Source organism: Gorilla gorilla, chromosome 1 (assembly GCF_029281585.2).
Source record: "Gorilla gorilla gorilla isolate KB3781 chromosome 1, NHGRI_mGorGor1-v2.1_pri, whole genome shotgun sequence".
In the NCBI taxonomy this organism is placed as follows: Eukaryota; Metazoa; Chordata; class Mammalia; order Primates; family Hominidae; genus Gorilla; species Gorilla gorilla.
In genome coordinates this window covers 202,430,612-202,445,465 of record NC_073224.2, presented here as the reverse complement: position 1 = coordinate 202,445,465, position 14,854 = coordinate 202,430,612, and positions in this window count along the sequence as shown.

The window sequence follows — 14,854 nt, the reverse complement described above, 5'->3', positions numbered from 1 at the left end:
TATGTCTAGCTCAAGGATTGTAAATACACCAGTTGGCACTCTGTATCTAGCTCAAGGTTTGTAAACACACCAATCACCCTGTGTTTAGCTCAAGGTTTGTGAATGCACCAATCGACACTCTGTATCTAGCTGCTCTGGTGGGGCCTTGGAGAACCTGTGTGTCCAAACTCTGTATCTGACTAATCTGATGGGGACGTGGAGAACCTTTGTATCTAGCTCAGGGATTGTAAACGCGCCAATCAGCGCCCTGACAAAACAGGCCAGCCGGCTCTACCAATCAGCAGGATGTGGGTGGGGCCAGATAAGAGAATAAAAGCAGGCTGCCTGAAAGAGCGTTGACAACCTGCTCGGGTCTCCTTCCGCACTGTGGCTGCATTGTTCTTTCGCTCTTTGCAGTAAGTCTTGCTACTGCTCAGTCTTTGGGTCTACGCTGAGCTCTAACACTCACCGCGAAGATCTGCAGTTTCACTCCTGAGCCCAGCAAGACCACGAGCCCACCGGGAGGAACAAACAACTTCAGACGCGCTACCTCAAGAGCTGTAACACTCACTGTGAAGGTCTGCAGCTTCATTCCTGGAGCCAGCGAGCCCACGAGCCCACTGGGAGGAACGAAAGACTCCAGACGCGCTGCCTTAAGGGCTGTAACACGGTGAAGGTCTGTAGCTTCACTCCTCAGCCAGCGAGACCACGAACCCACCAGAAGGAAGAAACTCCAAACACATCTGAACATCAGAAGGGGCAGACTCCAGACGCGCCACCTTAAGAGCTGTAACACTCACTGCGAGGGTCCGCGGCTTCATTCTTGAAGTCAGTGAGACCAAGAACCCACCAATTCCGGACACACTTCCACATCTTCAGGTATCTTTATAGCAATCTCCCACTCCTCCATCCCAACTTCCTGTATTAGTTTGTTCTGCATTGCTATAAAGGAATACCTGAGACTGTGTTATAGAGATGTATTTGGCTCAGAGTTGTGCAAGCTTCTAGGTGGGGGTCTCAGGAAGTTTACAACCATGGCCAATGGTGAAGGGGAGCCAGTGTGCCACATGGCAAGAGAGAAGAGAAAGTTCCAGGCTCTTTTTAACAACCAGATCTTGCAGGAACTCATTACTGTGGGGAAAGCACCAAGCTCCTCATGAGGAATCCACCCTCATAACCTAGATCCCTCCCACCAGGCCCCACCTCCAACACTGGGGATCACTTTCAACATGAGATTTGGAGGAGACAAAACATCCAAGCCATAACAAGGTAGTTTATAGTTTTCAAAGAATTGGTCCATTCATCTAAGTTAAGTTAATGTGCATAGGGCGGGCACGGTGGTCCACACCTGTAATCCCAGTACTTTGGGAGGCTGAGGCGAGTTGATTACCTGAGATCAGGAGTTTGAGATCAGACCGGTCACCAGGGTGAAACCGTGTCTCTACTAAAAATACAAAAATTAGTAGGGCAGGGTGGTGGACACCTGTAATCCCAGCTACTTGGGAGGCTGAGGCAGGAGAATCGCTTGAACCCAGGAGGTAAAGGTTGCAGTGAGCTGAGATTGCATCACTGCACTCCAGCCTGGGCGACAGAGAAAAAAAAAAGGCTAGGCGCAGTGGTTCGCGCCTGTAGCGCCTGTAATCCCAACACTTTGGGAGACCGAGGTAAGCAGATCACCTGATGTCAGTTCAAGACCAGCCTGGGCAACATGATGAAACTCCATCTCTACTAAAAATACAAAAATTAGCCGGTCGTGGTGGTGTGTGCCTGTAATCCCAGCTACACGGGACGCTAAGGTAGGAGAATCACTTGAACCTGGGAGGCGGAGGTTGCAGTGAGCCAAGATTGCATCATTGCACTTCAGCCAGGGCAAAAAGAGCGAAACTCCGTTTCAAAAAAAAAAAAAATGAGGCCAAGTGCAGTAGCTCACGCCTGTAATCCCAGCACTTTGGGAGGCTGAGGCAGGCGGATCACCTGAGGTCGGAAGTTCGAGACCAGCCTGGCCAACATGGAGAAACCCCGTCTCTACTAAAAATACAAAAATTAGCTGGGCGTGGTGGTGGGAGCCTGTAGTCCCAGGTACTCAGGAGGCTGAGGCAGGAGAATTGCTTGAACCCCGGGGGTGGAGGATGCAGTGAGCCAAGATCACGCCATTGCACTCCAGCCTGGGCAACAGAGAGAGACCCTGGGAGGCAGAGGTTGCGGTGAGTCGAGATCATGCCATTGCACTCCAGCCTGGGCAACAAGAGAGAAATTCTGCCTCAAAAAAAAAAAAAAAAATTAATGTGGATAGATAATTTATTCTCATCCATTAGTTCTATTAGTTCACTAATTCTCCCTGAAGCTGCACTAATCTGCTGTTAAAGCCACCGATTGATGGGTTTAGTTATTATACTTTTCATTTCTGAAACTTCTACTTGGTCTTCTAAATAACTCCCATTTCACTTATTCCCGTAACTGTTACCTGTGGATATTTTCAAGTTCATTTATTTCTTTGACAATAGTAATATGGCCAAGTGCTGGTGGTGCACACCTGTAATCCTAGCTACCCAGGAGGCTGCAGCAGGAGGATCATTGAGCCCAGGGGTTCAAATCTAGCCTGGGCAACATAGCAAAACCTCACCTCTAAACTTTTTTTAAATTAGAAAAATAGTAATCATGAACATTTTATACTGTCTTATAATCAAGAATCTGAAGTCTGTGTGTATCTGAAGCCTGTGTGATTTCTGCTGCTTCTTACCTATGGTGACTTGTTTTCTTATGTGCTTAAAAAATATAACTGTATCTTCAGAGGAAAAATGTAGAAATAATTAGAAAGGATTTTTTTTTTTTTTTTTTTTTTTGAGACAGAGTTTTGTTCTCGTTGCCCAGGCTGGAGTGAAATGGCTTGATCTCGGCTCACCGCAACCTCTGCCTCCTGCGTTCAAGTGATTCTCCTGCCTCAGCCTCCCAAGTAGCTGGGATTACAGGTATACCCGCCACCACACCCAGCTAATTTTGTATTTTTAGTAGAGACAGGGTTTCTCCATGTTGGTCAGGCTGGTCTTGAACTCCCAACCTCAGGCGATCCGCCCACCTTGGCCTCCCAAAGTGCTGGGATTACAGATGTGAGCCACCACGCCTGGCCAGAAGGATATACATATATATATGTCGTCCTCAAGAAAGTAATTGTATTAATTTTGTGAAAGTTGTCAGAATCAAAATGGAGTCACAAATGTTAAGAAAACCCTGATGAGTAGAGCCAGGGATGACTATGAAGAGAGGGTTTTCACACTTGCATGCCTGATAATAAAAAAGACTACAAAAACTACAGTGTAGCCACAATGGACATGGTAGTCTTCCACACATAAAAATATTTCTGCAAAAAAATCTGTCCAGCAGCTAATTTCCTGTCTAACCTCAGACTGGTGTCACCTTTGTTACTGATATTTGTAACCAGGATAACTGTTTCAAAACCATTATGTAATTCTTATTTTTTCCTTTAAAAAGGTTTGTCAGGAAGACCTGCTTGGGACCCCTCTCTGCAGGAGAGAGCTTTTCTCTTTCTTTCGCTTATTAAACCTCCGCTCTTGGCCAGGCACAGTGGCTCATGCCTGTAATCCCAGCACTTTGGGAGGCCAAGGAGGGCAGATCATGAGGTTAGGAGTTTGAGACCAGGTTGGCCAATATGGTGAGACCCCGTCTCTACTAAAAAAACAAAACTTACCCTGGCGTGGGGGTGTGCGCCTGTAATCCCAGCTACTTGGGAGCCTGAGGCAGGAGAATCACTGGAACCTGGGAGGCAGAGGTTGCAGTGAGCCAAGATAGTGCCACTGCACTCCAGCCTGGGTGACAGAGCAAGACTCTGTCAAAAAGAAAAAAAAGGCCAAGCACAGTGGCTCACGCCTGTAATCCCAGCACTTTGGGAGGCTAAGTTGGGTGGATCACCTGAGGTCAGGAGTTCGAGACCAGCCTGGCCAACATGATGCAACACCACCTCTACTAAAAATACAAAAATTAGCTGAGCGTAGTGGCGTGCGCCTGTAGTCCCAGCTACTTGGGAGGCTGAGGCAGGGGAATCGCTTGAACCTGGGAGGTGGAGGTTGCAGTGAGCCGATCACGCCTCTGGACTCCAGCCTGGGAGACAGAGCGAGACTCTGTCATAGAGAAAAAAAAAAGAAAAAGAAAACCTCACTCTTAACCTCAAAAAAGATTTGTCTTTCATTATGTCCCTAAATACACACATCAGTTACTTGTAGCATGCATATTCCCATTTCAATGCTCTATTCCCAAATAAACGTCTTTTCCTTTAGAAAGCATGTTTCTGTTTTTTATTTAAGTTGACATATATGGTGTCGGAAGTGAGATCTGAACAGTATCACTACAGGAAGGAATTAGCAATCTTTGGAACTGGCGTGCAGTATATATTTGAACTCTTTGAGATCTCTGCTTCAATAGCTCACCTTTTCTACCCTGGTGAGTCTTCTCTCAGGCTGAGTCTCTTTACTGTGGCACAGACTTTTGACATGGTTTAGGATCTGTTTTGGATAGGGCCACCTTAATAAAGGACCATAGGTTCCTCCTGGGACAATAAAAGACCTTTTTGTCTTTTTTGGTAAGTCCTTTATGATATAAAGACAAGTGTCTATCTGAATTGATTAATCTTGGTTTCTACAGAAATTTACCTTCTGTCTGTGAGGCATATCTTTTCTGGTTTGTGCACCTAATCTGATATTTTGTTTGATCTTCCAGCCTAGGTTAAAATTCTTGTGAATACACTTATCTTGGTTTCTTTTGATTTGGCTTGACTCTTTTCCCTTGCTTGCTTCTGAAAATCTTCTGGTGGCAAAAATAAACATTCTGGATGGTGGTTACAGGATGGCTAATTAAAAAGGGGATGCCCTGCCTATGGAGTAGCCATTCTTTTATTTTTTTACTTTAAAAAAAAAAAAATAGGCTAGGCATGGTGGCTCACTCCTGTAATCCCAGCACTTTGGGAGGCCAAGGCAGGTGGATGACTTGAGATCAGGAGTTCGAGACCAGCCTGACCACTATGGTAAAACCCTGTCTCTACAAAATACAGAAATTAGCTGGGCCTGGTGGCGCACACCTGTAATCCCAGCTACTCGGGAGGCTGAGGCAGGAGAATCACTTGAACCTGGGAGGTAGAGGTTGCAGTGAGCCAAGATCGTGCCATTGTACTCCAGCCTGGGCAATAAGAGTGAAACTCAGTCTGAAATAAATAAATAAATAAATAAAATAAAACAAAAACCCACTTTGGGCCAGGCATGACAGCTGATGCCTGTAATCCCAGCACTTTCAGAGGCTAAGACAGGAGGATAGCTTGAGGCCAGAAGCTCAAGACAAACCTGGGCAACATAGCAAGATCCCATCTCCCATTTTTTTCAAATGGTGAAGTGCAGTTGTGTGACCTCAGCTCACTGCAACCTCTGCCTCCCAGGTTCAAGCAATTCTCCTGCCTCAGTCTCCCAAGCAGCTGAGATTACGGGCACACACCACCACGCCCAGCTAATTTTTTGTTTGTTGGTTGGTTTTTTTTTTTTGAGACGGAGTCTCGCTGTCGCCCAGGCTGGAGTGCAGTGGTGCGATCTCAGCTCACTGCAGGCTCCGCCTCCTGGGTTCACGCCATTCTCCTGCCTCAGCCTCCCACGTGGTTGGGACTACAGGCGCCCACCACCACGCCCGGCTAATTTTTTGTATTTTTAGTAGAGATGGGGTTTCACCATGTTAGCCAGGATGGTCTCGATCTCCTGACCTCATGATCTGCCCGCCTCGGCCTCCCAAAGTGCTGGGATTACAGGCGAGAGCCACCACGCCCGGCCTTGCCCGGCTAATTTTTGTATTTTGTAGAGACAGGGTTTCACCATGTTGACCAGGCTAGTCTCGAACTCCTGACCTCAAGTAATCCGCCCACCTCGGCCTTCCAAAGTGCTGGGATTACAGGCATGAGCCACTGTACCCGGCCAAAATTTTTTAAAAATTAGCTGGGAATGGTGCCACACACTTGTAGTCCTAGCTACTTAGGAGGCTGAGGCAGGAGGATTGCTTGAGCCCAGAAGTTAGAAGCTGCAATGAGCTATAATTACACCCCTGCAATCCATCCTAGGCAACTGAGACCTTGTGTAAAAAAAAAAAAAAAAAAAAAAAAAGGAAAGGAAAAGAAAAAGAAAAAGAGAAAAGAAAGAAAAAGCCACTAGGGCAGTTGCCACCATGTAAAACACTGGTCTAAACTTCTGATAATCCCTGACAGGATTTACAGGATTTTCTTTGCTCTCCAGAGATTAATAAGAGATGAAATGAGATTCTAAAATATTAAAGCAAGCTAGGTTTTCAGGGACTCCAGCTCGCTATATATTATGGCCTGTTCTTACGCATATTTTTAAATGAATGGGCAATTACAGGAAGGAAAATTCAAAGCTCAAATGGTCATTATTTGAAAAACCTAGAACTATAGAGATAACAGAGAATCTTCTAAGTTTTCTCTCTCTATTTTTTTCTGCCTACTTTTTTTTTTTTTTTTTTCCTTTTTGAGATGGAGTCTCACTGTGTCGCCAGGCCGGAGTGCAGTGGTGCGATCTCGGCTCACTGCAACCTCTGCCTCCTGGGTTCAAGTGATTCTCCTGCCTCAGCCTCCCTAGTAGCTGGAACTACAGGTGCCCACCACCATGCCCAGCTAATTTTTTTTTTTTTTTGAAACAGAGTTTCGCTCTTGTTGCCCAGGCTGAGGTGCAATGGCACGATCTCGGCTCTTCACAACCTCTGCCTAACAGGTTCAAGCAATTCTCATGCCTCAGCCTCCCGAGTAGCTGGGATTACAGGAATTTACCACCATGCCTGGCTAAGTTTGAATTTTTAGTAGAGGCAGGGTTTCTCCATGTTGGTCAGGCTGGTCTCGAACTCCCAACCTCAGGTGATCCGCCTGCCTCGGCCTCCCAAAGTGCTGGGATTACAAGAATGTGCCACCACACCTGGCTAAGTTTGAATTTTTAGTAGAGGCGGGGTTTCTCCATGTTGGTCAGACTGGTCTCGAACTCCCAACCTCAGGTGATCCACTGCCTCAGCCTCCCAAAGTGCTGGGATTACAGGCGTGAGCCACCATGCCCAGGCTTTTCTGCCTAGTTTTAATCTGCTGACTTCTACTAGTGTTGAGAGAAAATTCACTGCTTACGGCATTCCAGCAATTTTTTTTTGAGACAGAGTCTTGCTCTGTCGCCCAGGCTGGAGCGCAGTGGCGCCATCTTGGCTCACTGCAACTTCTGCCTCACAGGTTCAAGTGATTATCTCACCTCAGCCTCCTCAATAGCTAGGATTATAGGCATGTGCCACCACACCCGGCTAATTTTTGTATTTTTAGTAGAGACGAGGTTTCACCATGTTGGCCTGGCTGGTCTGGAACTCCTGACCTCAGGTGATCCACCCGCCTCAGCCTCCCAAAGTGCTGGGGTTACAGGCATGAGCCACCACACCCGGCCATATTTTTTAAGTCTTAAAGGGCTTTTAAATCAATGGATTTACAAATAATAACAGCTGTATAGTAAAAAAAAAACAACCTACGCACCTTTTACAAATATAAAATTAGGTTTGCCTGAGTAACAATTGCATATGGTGATGAACTGTTTAATTAAAAAATTCATAATATGCAGAAAAAGAACTAGATAAACGTTTATAAAAGTTTGGCTCTCAGATCAAACAGGTCAAAATATTGAGCTCAGAGCAATAATATAAGGTACCTTTATTCAGCATAAAAATTTTGCTTTTTCTGCCATGCAGTAGCCAAAAAGAAAAAGCCAGGGGGAAAATCTTGCTAAAATTCTTTCCTGCCCAACATATACTACTCAAGCAAACCAGACCAGCAAAGGATAGATTTGTTACTAATTCAAGGATACTTATTTTTTTTTTCTTTTCTATGCAATTCAACCAGTCTTAGGGTGTAATGTCAGCTACTTTGGAGGCTAAGGTGAGAACATCACTTGAGGCCACGAGTGTAATACCAGCCTAGGCAAAAAAAAAAAAAAAAAAGATTGAGCTTTTTTTTTTTTTTTTTTTTTTGAGATGGAGTCTTGCTCTGTCGCCCAGGCTGGAGTGCAATGGCACTATCTCGGCTCACTGCAACCTCCACCTCCCGTGTTCAAGCGATTCTCCTGCCTCAGCCTCCCAACTAGCTGGGAATCCAGGAACCCACCACCATGCCTGGCTAATTTTTGTATTTTTAGTAGAGACAGGGTTTCACCATGTTGGCCAGGCTGGTCTCAAACTCCTGACCTCAAGTAATCCACCCGCCTCAGCCGCCTCAGCCTCCCGAAGTGTTGGGATTACAGGTGTGAGCCACTGCACCCAGCCCAGATTGAGCTTTCATATTGAAAATATATTAATACAAAACTAAAAAAAAATTTTTGGTTCCCTATGTTGAAACAACAAGGTTTTCTTAAAGTACTGATTTAATTTACTCTTGGTAAAATAGCAAGAGCTTTTGATTTTTAACTCTGAAATCTGGTTCTACAACAGCCATCTTCTAAACTACAGAGTTTCTATTTCTTCCTTACATCTAATTAATTTCCCAGGCCAGCTGTGGTGGCTCACACCTGTAATCCCAGCACTTTGAGAGGATCACTTGAGCCCAGTAGTTCAAGGCCAGCCCTGGGAACATAAGGAGAATCTGTCTTTACAAAACATAAATAAATTAGCTGAGTGTGGTGGTGCACGCCTGTAGTACCAGCAACTTGGGAGGCTCAGGTAGGAGGATAACTTGAGCCTGGGAGGTGGGGGTTGCCATGAATCATGGCTGCAGCACTGCACTCCAGCCTGTGTGACAGAGCAAGACCCTATCTCAAAAAAATAAATAGGCCGGGCACAGTGGCTTATGCCTGTAATCCCAGCACTTTGGGAGGCCGAGGCGGGTGGATCACCTGAGGTCAGAAATTAGAGACCAGCCTCACCAATATGGGTGAAACCCCCTCTCTATTAACAATACAAAAAGTGGCCGGGTGTGGTGGTGGGCACCTGGATTCCCAGCTACTTGGGAGGCTGAGACAGGAGATGCTTGAACCTGGGAGGCAGAGATTGCAGTAAGCCGAGATCACGCCACTGCACTCCAGCCTGGGTGACAGGGCGAGACTCCGTCTCAAAAAAATAAATAGGCTGGGGGCAGTGGCTCATGCCTGTGATCCTAGCATTTTGAGAGGCCAAGGCAGGTGGATCACTTGAGGTCAGGAGTTGGAGACCAGCCTGGCCAACATGATGAAACCCCGTCTCTACTAAAAATACAAAAAAAATTAGCCAGGCATGGTGGTGGGCGCTTGGATTCCCAGCTACTTGGGAGGCTGAGGCAGGAGAATCGCTTGAACATGGGAGGTGGAGGTTGCAGTGAGCTGAGATCACACAGCTGCACTCCAGCCTGGGCGACAAGACTAAAACTCCATCTCAAAAAAAATTTTGTTTAAATAATTAAACTAATTTAAAAATTAATTTCCCTAGTTTCAGATTGAAAATGCTGTCTTTGCTTATGACCAGCCTGGGTGACATAGCAAGATCCTGTCTCTACTGATAAAAAGAACCAAAAAAAAAAGAAAAAGAAAATGCTGTCTTTTTCATTCTGATTGGTAATTTTATTTCTTTATACATATATATGTATTTTATTTATTATTTATTTATTTATTTATTTATTTAGAGATTGGTCTTGTTCTGTTGCCCAGGCCGAAATGCAGTGGCACAATCATAGCTCACTGCAGCCTTGAACTCCTAGGCTCAAGCAATCCTCCCACGTCAGTCTCCTAAGTAGCTAGGAGTACAGGCATGAGCTACCACACCCAGCTGTCTTAGGTAAAATTGTTCCTTTTGAGACTTCTCAGATTTATATTTCAGAAGCTCAACGTTTGCTGTACCGTACTGCATATGCTTTTCAGGTCATGTATCACTGCCTTCTGTTTTTTCTCAACGTGCAAAGGTATAGCTTTATGCTTGGCTGAGGTGCTAACAGTCCCCTTCAACCTGTCAATTCCTGTAACTTTTTTTTTCTCCTAAGTCTGCTGTTATGGTCTGATGTTGAAATGTTTCTCTTGAAGGTCTAGAAAAGCAGTGTTTTCTTACGGTTTAACTGGATTCTGTACTCTTGGCTTTTCTTGATGTCTGAATTGTTCCATGTAACTAGGAAATGTCCCATGCTGATACTAAGAGCCCTGTACTCTCCTGCTTGTGGTATTTTCTAGCTTACCTTCCTCTCATATACATTCCTCTAATAATATAATGTACACTTATAACACTGGACTCAGTCTTCCTGTGTCTAATTAAATTAAAGTGCCTCTTCCATCAGGTTTGACTTTCAGGGCATCTAAATGGGCTTCCCATATGGACATATGGAAAAGCATTTCCACTACAGAAGTTTTTCTTTACCTTTCTGGTAACTGGCCTAAAAAAAAAATGACATTACATTTTATCAAGATAATTCCTGCATTGCCTTTTTTCTTCGAGATGGAGTCTCGCTCTGTCACCCAGACTGGAGTTCAGTGGTGCAATCTTGGCTCACCGCGACCTCCGCCTCCAGGGTTCAAGCAATTCTCCTGCCACAGCCTCCTGAGTAGCCGGGGTAATTTTTGTATTTTTTTTTAGTAGAGATGGGTTTTTGCCATGTTGGCCAGGCTGGTCTCAAACTCCTGACCTCAAGTGATCCACCCACCTTGGCCTCCAAAAGTGCTGGGATTACAGGCGTTGAGCCACGGCACCCAGCCTCTGCATTGTCTTTATTAAGTTTTTGATTACTTTAGAAAACTGAGCTTTAAAAGGGTTAAGGTTTTTTACCATGTAACTTCTGTATTGCTTTTGAAGTATCTTGATTTCCACTCTGGTTAAATGAGTATTATTTTACAGTGACCTGTGATTCTGTTTTGATTAAGTATTTTTAACCTTTTGACATCTTTGGCAGGCTTTTTCAGGGTCAGATTAAGTTTTTTTGATGTCGAATTAACTTTGGGATTTTTCCAGTTGAACCCCTGGAGAACCTCAAAGAATGTAACACTCAACTTGTATAGATAATAAGTGATTAGATTTATTTGGTTAATTGCATGGGAGGAATTGTCAAATAAGTGATGCTGGATCTTTTTTTTTTTTTTTTTGAATAAAAGAATGGCTACTACATAGGCAGAGCAACCTGGATCTTCTTTAAGTTAAATTTATAAGTATGTTATTGATATTAGTGTTTCAAAATTATGTAAATGCATATAAATCTAATGCCATCAGTTATTATGTTGTCATGTTAAACCTTATCTAAAGTTATATTTGTATGGGTATGTTATTAATGTGAGTATTCTAAAGATTATATAACATTTATAAAAGTCTGATGATCCTCATGTGATGCTGTCATTCATGGCTCTGGCTGTTCTCTTAAATACTGCTTGTAATAAACATAACTACATTTTCCTGCCAACTGGGAACTTTCATCAGATTTTAACCAAGACTACTCTAAGTTGTTGTTATTCACAGCTATTGTTTTGAATTCTTCTCCAAAAGCATTTGTAATCAACTATAGACCAAGACCAAGATTGCTTTTCATGGAAGAGACTCTAACAAGTCTTTCTTTATTTTTTGAGATGGAGTTTCGCTCTTGTTGCCCAGGCTGGAGTGCAATGGCGTGATCTTGGCTCGCCGCAACCTCTGCCTCCTGGGTTCAAGTGATTCTCCTGCCTCAGCCTCCCGAGTGGCTGGGATTACAGGCATGCGCCACCACACCCCGCTAATTTTGTATTTTTAGTAGAGACAGGGTTTCTCCATGTTGGTTAGGCTGGTCTCGAACTCCTAACCTCAGGTGATCCGCCCACCTAGGCCTCCCAAACTGCTGGGATTACATGCGTGGGCCACCGCGCCTAGCCTTTGTTTTTTGTTTGTTTGTTTGTTTGTTTGAGACGGAGTTTCGCTCTTCTTGCCCAGGCTGGAGTGCAGTGGCATGATCTCGGCTCACTGCAACCTACGCCTCCCAGGTTCAAGCGATTCTCCTGCCTCAGCCTCCCAAGTAGCTGAGATTACAGGCACCCGCCACCATGACCAGCTAATTTTTGTATTTTTAGTAGACACAGGGTTTCACCAAATTGGCCAGGCTGGTCTCAAACTCCTAACCTCAGGTGATCCACCCACTTCAGCCTCCCAAAGTGCTGAGATTACAGGTGTGAGCCATAGGAGCCACAGCACCTGGCCTCTTTTTTTTTTTTTTTTCTTTTCTTTTGAGACAGGCTCTTGCTTTGTCACCCAGGCCACAGTGCAATGACATTATCATGATTCACTGCAGCCTTGAGCTCCTGGGTTCAGGCAATCCTCCTGCCTCAGCATCCCAAATAGCTGGAACCACAGATAAGGGCCACCATGCCCAGCTAATTTTTAAATTTTTTTGTAGAGATGGAGTCTCACTTTGTTGTTGCCCAGGCTTGTTTTGAACTCCTGGCCTCAAGTGATCCTCTCACCTCAGCATCCCAAAGGTGAGATTATAGGCATGAGCCACCACACTCAGCCTACAAGTACTCTTGAACACAGAGTTCTGATAACTTTAAGATCAATGGACTAGGCCGGGCGCGGTGGCTCACACCTGTAATCCCAGCACTTTGGGAGGCCGAGGTGAGCAGATCACAAGGTCAGGAGTTCGAGACCAGCCTGACCAACATGGTGAAACTCCATCTCTACTAAAAATACAAAAAAATTAGCCGGGCGTGTTGGAGCACACCTGTAATCCCAGTTACTTAGGAGGCTGAGGCAGGAGAATCACTTGAACCCGGGAGGCGGAGGTTGCATTGAGCCAAGATCACATCACTGTACTCTAGCCTGAGCGACAGAGCAAGATTCCGTCTCAAAAAAAAAAAAGAAAAAGAAAAACAATGGACTAAACAAAAATTTCCAGAACACTAATAAGGAAATTGATGGGTTCATGTAATTGATTATCAAGATTCAAGCAAAACAAAAAATTAATTACAGGAAATAAAGTTATGAATGAAGATAGCAAAACAAAAAATTAATTACAGGAAATAAAGTTATGAATGAAGATAGTGTTTTTATGGCTTTTATTTAAAACATTATAGGTTCTTTATTAAGTGTTTTCCAAATTTAAGGAATTTTTCTGTAAGCTATTTATAGTTTGCATTTGCTTTTTCTTCCTACTTGATTTCCCCAAATTTTGGAAACTAGTCATGAGTGTTCTTATTTTTATTTACACCAGTTCAATAAAAATCTGTACTCCCTGGATGACAGAAGAAAAAAAAATAATAAAACCTACTCTCTTTTTACAGGCAGGATACAGTTGGAAACATTGGTTATATTACTAAGGCTTTGACTGAAATGTTATATTTAAGAATATGCATACAATGCCTAGCTTCGAGAGTTCCTGGCCCTACACTGAGTCAAAATTGACATCTTTCAGCCAGGTGTGGTGGCTCATGCCTGTAATCCCAGCACTTTGGGAGGCCGAGGCGGGCGGATCACCTGAGGTCGGGAGTTCGAGACCAGCCTGGCCAACACGGTGAAACCCCATCTCTACTAAAAATACAAAAAGTAGCCAGGTGAGGTGGTGCGTGCCTGTAATCCTAGCTACTCGGGAGGCTGAAGCAGAAGAATCACTGGAACCTGGGAGGCAGAGGCTGCAGTGAGCCGAGACTGAGCCACTGCACTCCAGTCTGGGGGACAGAGCGAGACTCTGTCTCAAAAAAAAAAAAAAACAACAACAAAAAGGACATCTTTCACATTTGTCCCTTTTGATCAAGATCTGGCAGATCCAAGAACCTTTAAACTGTAAGTATAGTCTAAAGTTTGCCTTGGTTTGGCTTCCTAGGCTCAAGAGCATCTTAAATCTGAGATTTGTATGTAATTAATGTAGAGAGAAAATGTTTTTGTTTTGGGATTTTTTTTTTGAGACAGAGTCTCACTCTGTCGCCTAGGCTGGACTACGGTTGTGCTATCACTGCTCACTGCAGCCAGGACTTCCTAGTCTCAGGGCGCTCCTCCTACCTTAGCTTCCTAAGTAGCTGGGACTACAGGTGCACGCCACCATGCCCAGCTAATTTTTTGTATTTTTAGCAGAGACGGGGTTTTGCCATGTTGCCCAGGCTGGTCTTAAGCTCACGGGCTCAAGTGATTTGCCTGCCTTGGCCTCCCTAAGGGCTGGGATTACAGACATGAGCCACTGCACCTAGCCAAAAGTTGTCTTCAAAAGAAAATCTATGACATGTGTGGTGACTCACGCCTGTAATCCCAGCCTTTTGGGAGGCTGAGGTAGGAAGAAGACTAGGAGTTTGAGACCAGCCTGGGCAACATAGCAGAACCTTGTCTTTACAAATAATTTTAAAAATTAGGCCAGGTGCGGTGGCTCACGCCTGTAATCTTAGCACTTTGGGAGGCTGAGGTGGGCGGATAACAAGGTCAGGAGATCGAGACCATCCTGGCTAACACGGTGGAACCCCATCTCTACTAAAAATTCAAAAAATCAGCCGGGTGTGGTGGCGGGCACCTGTAATCCCAGCTACTCAGGAGGCTGAGGCAGGAGAATGGCGTGAACCCAGGAGGCGGAGCTTGCAGTGAGCCAAGATCGTGCCACTGCACTCCAGCCTGGACGACAGAGCGAGACTCCATCTCAAAAAAAAAAAAAAAAAATTAGCCAGGGATGGTAGTGTGCTTATAGTCGCAGCTACACAGGAGGCTGAGGCAGGAGGATCACTTGAGCCCAAGAGTTTGAGGCTGCAGTGAACTATAATAGTGCCCCTGTACTCTAGCATAGGCAACACAGTGAGACCCAATCTCTAAAAAAAATTGTTTAAGGTTGGGCACAGTGGTTCATGCCTGTAATCCCAGCACTTTGGGAGGCTGAGGCAGGAGGATCACTTGAGCTTAGAAGTTCAAGACCAGCCTG